The sequence below is a fragment of the Alligator sinensis genome, unplaced genomic scaffold (genome assembly GCF_000455745.1).
Source record: "Alligator sinensis unplaced genomic scaffold, ASM45574v1 scaffold198_1, whole genome shotgun sequence".
NCBI classification, from domain to species: Eukaryota; Metazoa; Chordata; order Crocodylia; family Alligatoridae; genus Alligator; species Alligator sinensis.
The window spans coordinates 376,913-389,366 of record NW_005841906.1 but is presented as its reverse complement, the minus strand read 5'-3'; the positions used below and the strand labels follow the sequence as shown (position 1 = coordinate 389,366).

Below are 12,454 nucleotides of genomic sequence, written 5' to 3'. Positions count from 1 at the left end.
CCCACATTCTGAAAAAATCCCACTGTTTTGAGTTGCATCATAAAAATGAATTATTGTCTGACTGAAGTGGGACAGAGGGAAGTGAAAAATGCAGCTCCATGCTCATTATTTCACAATTTCATGCACATGAATTTGGCTGTTTCTTTTGGACTAGAGTTCTTACACTATAAATACCCAATAAAACAAGATGAGGTCTTTATTATTGTTTCAGCACAGATTAGGGCATCCAGTAATCAGCAGACAGCATTATTTCTATTTGGAACAAGTCATAAAGAGCCTGGCCCTATTATTTATCCTGTCTGTCTTAAATATCAGTCTTGTCCCCATCACCACCATCTGATCACCTCACAATCTATATTTGTCACCAGAACAACCTCTCTCAGGCAGGGTAGTGTTATTATACCCATTTTACAGATGGCAGACTAACTAAAGTACAGAGAGAGAGAGACCTGGGCAAGATCATATGGGGTATTTAGAAACCCAACTCCCATTTGAATTAGTGAGACTTGGACACATAAATAGTTTGAAGATCTGGGCCTCATTTGCTTAAGGCCTTATGGGAAATCTGTGACAGGGCAGAGTACTGAACCAGGATCTCACAGGGCCCAAATTAGCAACCTGCCCAACCTTCCCCATTATTCTGTAGTTTTACTGGATTATGCAAGCATCCAGAGACTATAGTCAGGCTCTGACTCCCTTTGTGCAAAAGCCCAAACCAAAGGTTGGCCCCTGCCCTGAATAGATGACAATATAATTAAGACAAGAAACATCATAAATGAGTGAATCAAACAACTGGAAACAACTAAGGAAAAAGGATGAGGTAAACATAATAATAACTTATGTCACCATATGCCAGTAGATGAGATAATATCAGAAGGGGCTGTTCCCAGCTCCCTAGCTTGACTTGATAAGTTTTCATTTTCATTTACAGCACTAAAGATGCACACTAGTTTCAACAAAATCAGAATCTGGTTTCATTCAAAGTTGCTATTTTCAGAGCTACTTTTCTGAGAAATGTCATGTATAGTGGTCCTAAACCTACCATAGGAGGTCAGGGGCTTGGGGTTAGAAACCAGCCTCCATCTGGCATTAGCAGCAATTTTATAACCACTTGAATATTTAATAATTATAAAGACCATTTCTCTATACACACAGTACTTGAACAGTTGGTAAAGAGGGCTGTAGCTGCACAGAAATGGGCTCAGACTAGGGGGTTGCTGGTATAGCCATTGATGTTACTTTTCAGCAAAGTAACCACCAGCAGAGGTACCTGACATACCACTGTTAATTAAAAACTGTATTTTCATTCACACTGTGCAAGTCAGATATGTTGAGAGATGAACTTTCACCTTATTGTGCTAAGTCCAAGTCCAACTGTGTCATGGGTTAGTCTGCACACGTGGGGGCTTGCCCCACCAACAGGCTGATGCTTACATCAGTAGAAATAACCACAGAAAGCAAAACAGGAAGGGAAGAAAGAGGCAGAAGGATGAGGCTGAGAAAGGAGAAAGAGGAAGTTTCAGAAATAAGAGAGTAAAGGGAAGGAAAAAATGGAAAGAGGGTGAATGGCATCATCATTGTTATGTATTAGCTGTGAAGTGCCAGAGTCTCCAGGAGAGATGGAGAGATGTACTGTCCATACACATAGCAAGAGACAATCTCTGCCCCAAAGAACTTGTAGCCTACAGAGTTAGGAGAAAGGAAGTATCAACATCCTCCCTGTCTAGACAGGGAAACCAATGGGGATGTTAAAGGACTAAGTCAAAATCTCCCATGCTCCCAGTGGCACAGGTGGGAATTTCATCTGGATCTTCTGGTGCCATGTGGAGGGTCTTAACTACAAGACTGTTCTTTCTGCCTTGAAGACATTTCTCATTTCCCCTTAAAAACTCTGCAAATAGCTCCCAGCTTCTGGATACCAAGGTATTTCCTCAAACCATTTTCCAAATGTGCTCTTAGTGCATGGGGGGGGAGGCGCTTTCTCTGAAGAAGGCTACCCGCCCCGGTATTAGCTTGTGAAGATGTATGCCTCATGCTTAGCTGGAACTGAGCTGGGGAAGAGCTTTCCAGGAAGCCGTGGAAGTGCTTCCCATTCTCCACCAACACTTCCACCACACCTCCTTGTCCAGACCTTCGCTCCATTGGAGTCACTAGAAAGCACAAAAGATATGATGCAAAGACCCCTTCAAAGAAATATATAGCCCCTGAGGGCTGCAGCGTATGAATATTCCTGATTCTGGAAACCAGAGGGGGAAGCCAAAAGGCTCTGGCACCAGTGCTAAACCTTCTTCTTCCAGGAGCAGAGGAATGAGCCCATACACCGTTTTCTATTCCATCACCTGTAGATGGCTCTTCATATTCTATTAATGTCAGATGAATGGGTGACGCAGTTCAGGATTCTTAAACAGCTGTCAACACAACCCCTAACTTGGCCTCCATGGGAAAGGAGAAGAAAGTGACCTCTATAACCTCTGAAAATATGATTGGCACATTTGGAAGCAGAAAGGAAAGCTTAAATCCATTGCCTGCCCCTCCCCCGCCCTGGAGACTTCCCACTCCTAAATCAGGTAGTTGCCTAGCTTTCCAGTAACCACGTCAAGGAGGCTGAGCTGCAGCACTGACCTCACTCAATAGCCCTGCTGCATAACAGAGGTACTAGGCTGCTGGGTCATATGACTGAGGGACTTTGGTAACACAAGATGTGTGCTATTCACTGTAACTATATTAAGAACATTTCACAGGCTCCTGCCTCCTGTTTTAGTTCACTTACTGGGATCTGGTATCGCTGATTTAGAAAACACACATCTCTGCAATAGTAAGGGAAATCTGTACGCCTCCCAGTCACTGCAAGAGCCTATGAGGTGACCATGAGGGGGCTAAACTTAGTGCTGTTCATTTTAAAGAGGGTAGGTGATCACACAAAGGGAAAGGGAGAGTGTCAGGGAAACTAAGAATGTTAGGAAGGGATTCGCTGTTAGAGACCGGCAAATTCAGAGTCTTTTTACTGAGATCAAAAAAAAAAAGAAGCTATATTCAAAGTGAAGGACTTGCTGCATAATCACATTTCTGCTGTAAATTTCACTATGCCCCTCTCCCGGAGCCAGTTGCAAATGCATGCAGAAATCAGATAAATAATCTGCTGGAGAAAATCAATTAAAGTAAACAGTGTAGCCAATGAAACAAACTAAATAATCTAGCCCCAGAAACTGAGTAAATAACCTTGCTTGAAATTGCCTAAATCAACCCTAAGGTAGGGAAACAGAAGAAACGCATGAAACAAATCAATATTAACAGATGGACACAAAACCGCTTTCATCTAAAACCTGCCTCTGCTTGTGATAGGATATTTGGGTTGTGCCTTCTGCCTTCAGGTGTAGGTATGAATTCATTGACATCACTGGGGTTGTGCCCAGTCCATACCATTCATGAATTTTTCCCCTCGTATCTAACCATTGGGTAAGCGAAAACAGTTCCATTATGTCATTTTCCATAAGAGGAGGGATTTGTAAAAATATGGCTTCTAACTGGCTGAAGCAGGCAGCAAGTTCACTCTAAGGGCCAATCAGCTTTTTTTAATTATTATTTTTGTTTTAAATGTAAGGAAAAAAAGAAATCTTGCGCAATCAGTTTCCATTCTGTAATAAATATACTAATGGCCTTGGGTGTGTTTGCTCTCATGTGATTTGGTCATTTGATGGGGGAGAGAAAAGGCTCTGCAAAGCCTTCCTACAGGATTAATTTCACGCTTTGGAGAGAAAAAAGTAGATCATGGCTTCACCTCTTACATTCTGTTATCACTAAATCTACTGGCTTCACCTTGGCACTGAGCACTGACTGTCCTCCTGTGCTAACAGCCTGGCCATGAGCTTAGAATATTGGAATATAATATTGGAAAACATGAACTATATGGCCAACCATGTTTCAGCCCATGTGCTACCACTAAGGATACAATTCTGAAAAGCCCCACAGCGTGCTTCTTAAGAGTTGGATCATCCACTCCCACTGCTTGTTCCCCACTTACTGCCACAGCCTTCTTTTTGACATCATAGTTGGTTACTGTGGAGTCGATTATGATGCCATTTGCAGGTAATTATGATATTCAGGTGAGAATAAAGGCAGCAGGAGTAAAGAACTTGGGTCTGTGTTACACCACTCTGCCAGGGTCACTATTGTGTTTGCACTGTTGGGTTGACATTAATTTGCACTTAAATGACAGATATATACTAAGAATTAATTTCTATTTGTTAGTCACTCAATTCAGCCACATTTTCAGAATGTCATATAGTAGGAGGGAAACTTCAGAGGCCAAAGTAAAGTATGAGAAGCCCAACTCCCATTGAAATTAGGCAGACATCTGCACAAAATTCTTTTTTCTGACTTTCTAAATCTCCCCTTCGTAAATTCAGATGGTTACAACAAGCATTTTGGAAGTTCAGTAGTTAGACAATATCTTACCTTAACAAAGAAGGCAAAGCTCCAGGAACATATACAATTACCAGCTGATGATTTTCATGCAATAAATGTCTTAATACATCCAAAGGTTTGCATCAGAGTGCTCAGAACTGTTAAGCGTGTGTGTTAGACATTGCAAATACTGACTCACATTGTTTTTCCACCCCATTTAACTGAACAGGATGATAGGAGTTAACTGAACAGGATGATAGGAGTAAGTTAGCTACATGAACAGAGGTGTACAGGATGAGCCCTCAGGTGAGAATTATAATATGTGTTGTCCCTACGGTAGAAGAGTCGGGGGAAAAAAACAAATTTTTAAAATGTCTGCTTCCTCTCTATAAAAAGCCAGCAGCTTTGACCTTAAACCCCATCCCAACTTTCAGAGCATGGCTTCAGGCTTCTCTTCCCCCTGCCAACCTCCAGGAGGATTCTTGGTGAGCTAGTAGCAGTCCTCAAGCCTTCTTTTGACTATTTTATTAATTGAGACTGTGCATGGATTCACACAACACCAACAGAAGTATTTGTTTCAGTAGATCCATAATGTGCAAAAAACATTTAGACCTTAAGTGTTAGCACGAGGGTTAGACACTGCTAAGTCCCAGTAATGTTTAGGGCTCTCACTCTGTACTTTCACAGTAATTTCTATCTACAAATCTCACAGTACTTCTCAAAAGTGACAAGCATTATCATACTCATTTAACAGATGGAAAAACTTTAATTAAACTGCTCCCCCTGACCCCAGAGCACATGTAAAGACACCCTTTAATTCCAAGTTGTAGAATGGCTCCAAGAGCCATTGTAATTAAAGTGCCCACAGTGTCATGAGTATCCAGTGTCCTGCCTTCAAAATGGCAGTGGGGGCATTTTAACTAAAACTTGTTTGACAAGCTTTAATTAAAGCACCCCCACCACCATTTTGAAGTATGGAGACACTGAATACATGAGACGCAGAGACCGCTGGAGCATGCTAATTAACTGAGTCTGCTCAGAAGTGTGCTAATTAGCACACATCCAAGCTGACGTCCGGCACGTGTATGAGTGCCCTAACTGACCTGCCCAAGGCCCCAGACCCCTGCTGCGAGTCAGCATCCAAGTGGGAAATACAGCTCTGGAGTCTTTGCTCCCAGTCTCCTGCTTCTAACCAGATACTGTCTTCTTCCACCTGTACATACTCCCACTCTACTTTTCACAAGTTAAAAGTAAATAGCGTGGTCTAACTTACCTATGATAAATCTTATTAGGCCTAAATCAAAATGTTGAGACCTGTTTCATGGATGACTGTTTTGCCATTTTTTCCCAGTGGTTGACAGAAAAAGGTAATTGGGAAAAGGTTAATGTTGAGCAGCACGCCTGTATGCCCAAGACTGTGTACTCATGCATCTGTATTTACACATGCAAACATGTGGGAATGTTTGCCTCCCTGTTTTCTGGCCTGCGTGCACATATCTGTGCATGAGAATGCATGTGCCTGTGTGTTGGTATAAGTGGCACTGGGGCCTTGTATGTACTCATGCCTGCTAGCTGAAAAGAGTAAAGTTGATTGAAGTTCCTCTAACATGTGAAGGCCTGTTTGCTCATATAAATTAAACTGTGGCCAAACATCATCCACATGCTTTACAATGTCCTTGTTAGAAGTAGCTCTGCGATGATGAAGGTCTCAGGCCAGAAGGAGGGCGTGTCAGGTCTTTGGATCTGGGTGTGTAAACAAGGGCACAACAGATTTTGTGAGTATAAACTCTGCAAACCTATAAGACTAAACTTCTGTGACATATTTATGTTTCCTCATACACAAATCACATTGACTCTCACACTCCTCTATCACGCAAAGTCACCAGACTTCAAACGCAGTGGAGGAGGCAGCTGGATTCACTAAACAACATCTTGGGCACTGTGAACGTGTGCCAGATAATAAAGGGAGAATCGCAATTAAAATGTCAAGCTGTATCGCATTTCCATAACAAAGTCAGAGAGGATTTCCCTCTATATGCCTTTCCTTTCCTTTCTGTTTACCTTGTTTAGGGAGCTGAGGCTGTTTTGAGAGACATACACAGTGTATTGTTATTACAATATTTGCTTCCTACATGATATAATGTGTTGAATGCCAAGTGAAAATACTTCATCAGAGGAAATTGTTTAAAATAATTCTGCTTAGACCTAATTCCGTGTATAGATTCTTAGTCTTTTCTCCTTCATGAATTATTACTACTATTACAACCACTCATGACTTTTGCATTTTTGTGTCACTTTTATTGATGGATGGCAAAATACCTTACAAATATTTACAAGTTACATCCCTATAAGGTAAGTAAATATTATTGCCCCTTTCTTTTGAATGGGGTAGTTGAAGGACGCAGAACATTCAGGATGAAATCCTGTGGTTATGTGAAAAGTCAAATTAGATGATCTTAAGTTCCTTTCTGGCCTTATAATCTATAAATCTATATGGCCAAGCTGTCAAACTTGAGTGCCTAAAGTCAGGCTTTTTTAAACACCTAAAAAAAGGGAAGCGTCTGGAAGCTTCAGGTGCTCAGCACCACTAAAACTCAGGCCCTTTTTACTTTTGTGTTTAAATGAGGCTTCAGGTACCTAACTTTAGGCATCAAAAAGTTTGCTCTAAATGGCTTGCCCTTCTCCCAACCTCTTCAAAATCATACAGTGAGATGCAAGGGAAGAAACAGAACCTAAATTTTTGAAGAAACAAATATAACGAAACCAAAAAGTTATGAAATATAATGAAACCAGAAAGTCCTCCAAACTTTCCACAGGGGAAAAAACATTTCCCAACCAACTTTATGTAATGGTGAGGGTTAATTAATTGATATTCATGTAGTTCTTCAAGGGTGTTAGTGACAAATGTTACAAAATGGTTTTTATTGGTTGCTTTTGTATTAGACATGAACTGGGAGCTCGGGTAGAGGTTGCTTCCTAGAACAGATAGTTTATGTCCTCCTGTAGAATATCCTGAGCCCCGAGACAGCCCTTTATGACCACCATAGACACATCGCCCGTTTTGTATACTGTAGTCTCACAATGTTTCTCCTGGCTGGGACTCCCCCAAGCCTGGTGAAGGCACTTGCAACAGCTGGGTGCAAGTTTGAGCTCCCAGATTCCTGTGGTAAAGGAAATAGCAATGTTGAGGAGAAAGGTCCTGGAAACTGATGCTACTGAGCAATCTCTTTAGCGTCCCATCTGGGAAAATATAGTCTAAAATAATGTTATAGCGGTTATAGAGGCCCATATTAAGCGGAGCAGGCAGTAGTAAAATTCCACTACACTTTTTATTTTTCATTACTGAACAAAATTTGAAGCAGGTTTGAGATCCTTCACTTAGCTGATGAACAAAAAGTCCTCTCCAGGGTGGCAAAATCTTTACATCTCCATCAATTAAATTACTCTGTCTTCTGATGATCTTAGGTTCCCTTCTGGCCTTAACATCTACAGATCTATATGGCCAAAGATGTCAAACTTGGGTGCCTAAAGTTAGGCCTTTTTAACTCCCCCATCCCTCCTCCCCACCCCCAGAAGCTTAATCCCTTTTAAGTCTTCCTTAAATCGTACCCTCCATAAACCAGAGGAAACAAAATACTATGACAGGACAACTCTCTGTTCAAAAGCTGCTGGGAAATCCTGATTTTAAACTAGGTTATTAAACCAATGGAAAGAAAGAGAGAGCAGAAGACTAGGTGGACAGAACTACTGAAACCCCCTTTGTTTTGGTTCCCATCGTAATGCTATGATCTGGTAATGTAATAAAACAACAGGATATGCTGGTTCTGCAAAACATACACCCCCCACGACCTCTTGGGCTCATGGCCTGTCTCTCATAATTTGCCAGCTGACAAACTGTAAGGGAAATATAGTCTTATAGCTAAGATACTGGGCTGAGTTCCAGGAGATCTAGATTTAGTTCCTGGATTTGCAAAAAGATTATAGGGCACCTTGGGTAAACCACAACCTCTCTCTCCCTGTAGTGTATGTTCCCTACCTGTGAAATGGGGATCGAATCATCTGTTCCTCCCTTCTGGATGTGTCTGGTTGATAAATCCATCACGGTATGTGAGGCTCTAGAATACTGTCATGATAAGAGCTGTAAAGAAAGAAATTTAGCTCTGCTGGAAAAGAACAAATACACTGCAGCAGCAGCAGCAAAAAAGGGACACTGATTCTCTGTTCTGCCATCTTGGCATATTTGACCACATATCCTCCTATTCACCCACCTATTGATTTTTTTGATTTTTTTTATTCCACAGTCCTGAGGTTCCCAGACTCTCTAAAACTCTCCGTTCGAGCCATTGAGTCATGGGGTCCATCTCACTTTGAAACCTCCTCTGCCTGCCTCTTGCCATTGACTGAATTTCCCTGCAGCACTTTGGTGTGGAGCATGTGTTACATTGTTTACTGTAGTCTCACACATATCATCTCAAAAGTTTTCCTGCATAATTACTGGTGTAGGGTGGTGAATCAGTTGGCCTGAGCTTTTGAGCTCCACAGAGACTGACCCCCTTATGGAAAGGCCGTATACCATTTAATAGAAAAATATAACCCTTTCTCCACTTGACAATGGCTGGGCAGGTGGTGAGCTGGGCCTGCCACTTGTTATGCTAATCTTAATCATCTCATTGTTACCTTGTGGTCCCCCCATCTGTTAATTGTGTCCACCTGTTTGTTGCCTCTAGTCATAGCACGAGACTACAACTGTTCGGGAACAGACATCTTTTCAGCCTGCGCGTACTTGGCCCACCTCAGTGGGTTTCGATCCATAACCAAGGCAGCCAAAAGCTACCACAACACAAAAACGACTACCGAGAACGCCCCTGTAGGATTTAACAGAGTTACAACCGTGCAACAGGAACCTGCAGTGTGGGCAACAGAGCAGCCTTGGGAAAAGATCTTAATATTTGTTTTATTCTTTAGGCTCCTCGAGTCATTTCTGCAGGTCCCTGCCAACCTCGCTGTCACCCATTTCCATCTGCCTTTCCCCTCAGGGACGGAGGCAGAACTGCTAGAGAAACCGGTCTCCATTGCGGACCAGGATCCCATTATAATAGGCACAGTACAACCACTTCGAAGTGCATGGGCCCAGTTCTTCCCTCACAGTCCTTCTGTCGTAGCACTAGAAGAGAACGAGTCTGGAGTTACAATCCTCCATTTTATTTTTCCACCTCACTTTCCACCAGCCCCATACACTGCCCCTGCCCCCTGAACAAGATAGCTCCAGGCCCATGAACTCTTAGGCTCTCACCTCTTACCAGTTTTGTGCCCTCTACATCGCCCCTCCCTGTGGATACAGTCTCATTTGCTATCAGCCCCTCACCTTCGAATAAGTGTCCCCACTTCAAACACAAGTGCAGAGTTTCCCTATTTTAGTCATAATATTTCATCTTGTAACTGCAAGAATGGGTTGGCAGGTGGAATTGTTGCTACATTTTTATCATTTAGTCAGTATATACAGAGACAATGATAAAGCACCACAATCAGTGGCTTATCTTAAACATCCAACGTGTGGTTGATACCACAAGAGCACACGAGACTGGTACAACAGCTTGGACTGCAATTTTTCCTCTTACTGTACATGGGTGATTTTGCTTTCATTTTTTTTTTAAACTTGATTTCATGAAAAGCAGAGGGAGACTTTGCAAACAGAAAGAGATCCTCATTATGTATTCATTGCATAGGAACTCCCTCCTTCAAACTTATCATGTGAGGGGGTCCCTTCCCTGACAATTTCACTTGACAAAGGGAATCTTTTGTATTTCCATTTTACAGATGGGAACTGAGGCATGGAGACTGTGGGTGACTTTCCCACCAGCGCACAAAGTAGGCAGAAGAGCTGGTAACTGAACCCAAATTAACCAAATTCAAGTCTAGTGCCTTAAGCACACAGCTGTTCTTCTAAGGTAGTAATAGTTTCCATTATCACAATATGAAAGTACCACATGATCTTTAGCATACTTTTCCTCACCCCTGTGAGGTGAGGGCAGTGCTGCCATCCCTTCTTGATTACAAGAGTTAAGGCACAGAGAGACTACGTGACTTGCCCAAGGTCACCTGTGAAGTCTGAGATAGAGGAGAGACTTGAACATAGGTCTCCTGAGTCCCGGATTACCATTCCCACCACTGGGCCAGCCTTCCTCTGTCCTCTTCCATGAGGAGTCCTTCCCGTGGTTTATGCTGCCTCCCTAGAAACAGGAAGGTGATTCCTGTTTACTTTCCATTCACCAGACACTGACTGTTTTTACCCCTGTAGAAGGACAGTCATGCTACTTTGAGTCCTTCCTTGACTGTGCATAGTATTCTGTGGAAACGCACAGTAAATTTACTGCACAGTAAAGCCAAATAGCATTAACTGCACGTGTAGATGCGCCCAGTGAGTAGAAGCTAAACTGTGGTTGCTTAGCCCTTAATGAAAAAAGGGAAGTTACTGTGGGCTTATTCACAGAGTAAGGACGTGCAACTGGTAGCTACCATGAAACATCTGCCATCGGTAAGCCGCACCTCCTTTTGCCCACAGTAAGTTGTTCATATGTCTATATCAGGGGTGGGCAATTATTTTGGGCAGAGGGCTGCTTACTGAGTTTTGGCAAGCCATCGAGGGCCACATGACAGGCAGCCAGGGGCAGATAAATATTAATTTTCTAAATCTTTTAGGGGCCGGATAGAATGGCTTGGCGGGCCGCATCTGACCTGCAGGCTGCATTTTGCCCACCCCTGGTCTATATCCTTTGATTCCACAACACAAGCAAAGGAACATAAATACTCTTACTGCATGGGACCAGTTTTGTTGCAGGGGGTCCAGGACATCACACACCAGCCACCGCCAGCTCCAGTCCTGCCAGACCCTTATTTTGCTACACTGAGGGATATCAGCTGCAGGAGAGAGCCTGACTGTAGGCTAGATCATCAAGACCTGACTTGCATAGCCATATGATCTATCCCAGCGTGTTAGCTATCCATCTCCGTGTGTGTGCTTAGTCTGAGATTTTCCAAGCTACTTGTGGGATTTAGATGCCCCTAAAATACAGATACAAACCTGTTAGGCATGAATGAAATCTCAGCCTTGGAGAGAAGTTTTACATCGTTATAAAAGCCCCACCTTTTAGGAAAAGGGGAAAGAAAAAGGAAGAGACAGAAAGAGAAAGTGCAAGAGTGAGCATCTCTTTTGTTTACTTCATTCTTCAGCAGGTAGCCTTGTGATCCTGTGCTATTTTGGGATTGACATTCTTCATAGGTTACTGTAATAAGAAGCAAACACCATGAACTAAAATAACAACATGGACCTAAATGCGATTCTTGGATTGCTACCCTAGTGACTGACTCATTAATAATAGCTGCTGGGTTTGTAATTTAGCATGACCTGTACAGAATCAGTGGGTGCCAGTTAAGGGCTGCAGTGGGTTGAAAGGAAGAAGGCACTGTCCAGAACTGTGCACCACATGATGGTTCCCCCGCAGTTTTTATTCATAATCTTATGCTAATTTCTTGGAGGAACAAGGCTCATACCAACCCTGGGACATGCTTTTTTTTGCAGCACTTTAATCTTCAGTGCATTAATGTCATGTGCATTGTGTCATCTTTAGTCACATGCTGTAGTGATCATTTCAGTTACATGGTAGGTATCATATTGTGTCAGGGGAAAGGGGAACATCATGCCAATAAAAAATAATGTAAGTGATCATGTACTGCAAAGAAATAATCCATCAGTGGGCTCAAGAGACTTTTTAATCCATCCAGTTATGGTACCAAGGAGTTTGTCACCAAACCCGCAGATGAAATTTTCTTGCATGACTCTGCTATTTTGTTATACAATATAAAGCTCTTAGATAGTCAGCCAGTCAGATTACTAAACCAGACACCTTCTTCCTGATTGTTAAACCAGCATAAAAGCCAGATGGAAACATATCTGTTGTCTCCGGGACTGAACCACATGGATGCCTGGATGTTGCTTTTTAGCTAGACAGCTGCTTTATATACAAGAGGGTTTTAATGTAATAAAAATAAC

At 42.4% G+C, this 12,454-nt stretch overlaps 1 long non-coding RNA gene across 1 annotated transcript; it reads right to left on the bottom strand.

Moving 5' to 3' along the window:
• Window positions 1-7,265: 7,265 nt before the first annotated feature.
• On the bottom strand, window positions 7,266-11,288 carry LOC112549415. Its single transcript, XR_003092813.1, has 3 exons — window positions 11,219-11,288; window positions 8,441-8,542; window positions 7,266-7,565 (listed from the first exon to the last, which is right to left on the bottom strand). It is a non-coding gene; the product is annotated as an uncharacterized LOC112549415 (long non-coding RNA).
• Window positions 11,289-12,454: the final 1,166 nt, after the last annotated feature.